Consider the following 2911-nt stretch of genomic DNA (forward strand, 5'->3'; position numbering starts at 1 on the left):
GAAGAGGACAAAGAAAAACCAAAACAAAACATATCAATGATTCTTACCCTATGGGCTTTTGTTGCCTAGAGAGCCATGAACTCACTGCAGACAATGTGTAAGTCCAAGCATTTATCAGTCATCTTTTTGGAGATTATTGAATAAAATTTTACATGCATATATATGTTTTGCAGAGTATTCAAATGCTATGATTAATAATATACAATTAATTCAATATTACTCTGTTACCACTATATTTTGTAATGTCTTTTTCAATACTCAATTGCCGAGAGCAAAATTATTCCTTATATGAAGAGATAAAAAGCTTACCCCAAACAAGTCCTTATACTTAAATTGGCTAGAAAGTACTGTTTTATGCAACCTAAGTACATACGATATGTTTTTTCTTTTTTGTCTTCAATTATTTATTTATTTATTTATTCAAGAAGGACACAGAAAGAGGGGCAGAGACATAGGCAGAGGGAGAAGCAGGCTCCCTGTGGGGACGCGGATAGGGAACTCGATCCCAGGACCCCAGGATCACGCCTTGAGCCAAAGGCGGCTTCTCAACCTCTGAGTCACCTAGGCATCCCTCAAGTTTTTATTTAAATTCTAGTTTGTAATCATATAGTGTAATATTTGTTTCAGGAGTAAAATTTAGTGATTCATCATTTACATGTAACACCTAGTGCTCAAGGCAATAAGGACCCTCCTTAATACTCATCATCCATTTAGCCCATTCCCCACTCACCTCCCCTCCGTCAACTCTCAATTTATTCTCTACAGTTAAGAGTCTCTTACGCTTTGCCTCCCTCTCTTTTCCCCTTCCTCTATGTTCATCTGTTTTGTTTCTTAAATTCCAATATGAGTGAAATCATATGGTGTCTTTCTCTGACTGACTTGTTTCATTTAGCATAATACTCTCTCTTTCCATTCACACCATTAAAAAATGGCAAGATTTCATTATTTATGATGGTTGAGTAATATTCCATTATATTTATATATGGAATATTTATATAATATTATATATGTAATATTCCATTATATATACGTTGAATATATATATAATACTACTCTTCTGGTATTATGTACAATTACATATATATATATATATATATATATATATATATATCACTCTTTTCTATCTATTCATCAGGTGATGGACACTTGGGCTTTCTATAGTATGGCTATTGCTGATAATGCTATTAACATCAGGGTGCATGTATTCCTTTGAATCAGTATTTTTCTATCCTTTGGGTATATATTTCTAGGAATGCAATTACTAGGTCATAGTGTAGTTCTAGTTTTAACTTTTAAAGGAACCTCCATGCTGTTTTTCAGAGTGGCTGTACCAGTTTGCATTCCCACCAGCAGTGTAAGAGGGGTCCTTTTTCTCCACAACCTTGCCAACATCTCTTGTTTCCTGTTAATTATAGCCATTATGACCAGTGTGTGGTTGTATCTCATCATAATTCTGATTTGTATTTCCCTGATGATGAGTGATGAGCATCTTTTCATGTGTATGTTAGCCATCTGTATGTCTTTTTCAGAAAAATATCTATTCATGTCTTCTGCCCATTTCTTAACTGGATTATTTCTTTTTGGGGTGTTGACTTTGATAAGCTCTTTATAAATTTTGGAAAGCAACCCTTTATCAGATATATCATTTGCAAATATCTTCTTCCATTCCATAAGTTGTCTTTTAATTTTGTTGATTGTTCCCTTGCAATCAAAGTTACTAACAAGGCCCAGAGACCCATAACTTTAATTTCAGTGAACATTTATATTATTCCCAAGACGGATAACCACACCTGCATAGATGGACAAATTGATATGGAAATGAATGTTGTCGAGAATATGAAAGATAATTGCTTCTATGCACTTTCAAGGCCATTTTGAAGTTAATGGCCTGCCTCTCAATTTAAAAAGAGCAAGAACAGAAAGGTAAAGAAAGAATTCACTGAGTGCATTTTTAAAGAAAATGATAAAACTAGTGTTTAGAGGGTGAGATGGGCCAGGCTGGAAAAAACTAGGAGTGAGACACTACTCAAAATTCAAGGGTGGAAATGAAGAAGGGACAGTGGCCACCACATAGGTACAAAGTGATTAGTTTAAATTTGCAGAGTTTAGGCAGGAAATGAGTCCAGAAAATAGATCTTCGCAGTTGAAGTCCAAGGGAAAAGTTGGGGTAAATGTTAAAAGCAGGGTCAAATATTTTTAAAAAATAGGCAAATTAGGATGACTTTACATCAAAATGGAGGATATTTTTTCTCAACTAAAGGCATCATGGAGAATGTTAATAGGTAATACCCAGATAGAGTCATTGGCAGATTTTACTACTAGTTTTAGGTTAGAATATCTAAGAACCACCTGCAAATCGACAAGAAAAACTTCAAATTAACAATAAAAATAATAAATTAAATCAACTACTTTATGTGAGAAGAAAGCACAAACGGCATAAAGGTGTCTCTCCAGCATGTGCAAGGACGCTCAGACACATTAGCAATAAAAGAAATACACTGTCTGTAAAGTATGCAAACCTGCAGTATCACTTATTTACCACCTAGAAAATAACAGGTGGGATGCCTGGGTTTAGTGCCTCAGCGGTTTAGTACCTGCCTTTGGCCCTGGGCGTGATCCTGGAGTCCAGAGACTGACACACACACTGGCCTCCCCATGTGGAGCCTGCTTCTCCCACTGCCTATGTTTCTGCCTCTCTCTTTCTCTGTGTCTCTCATGAAAATAAATAAAATATTAAAAAAAGAAAATAATAGAGGCTTAGAATCCATAGCAATAAGAAATATAATTTATGAATTACTATTAGGAGAATAGAGAATACACATGAATCTGTGACTGCATATGAGCCTCCATGAACCTGGTGAGAAGAATTACATACTAACGACACAAAGGCACATTGGGTCACAGTAAAATG

Source organism: Vulpes lagopus, chromosome 15 (genome assembly GCF_018345385.1).
Source record: "Vulpes lagopus strain Blue_001 chromosome 15, ASM1834538v1, whole genome shotgun sequence".
In the NCBI taxonomy this organism is placed as follows: domain Eukaryota; kingdom Metazoa; phylum Chordata; class Mammalia; order Carnivora; family Canidae; genus Vulpes; species Vulpes lagopus.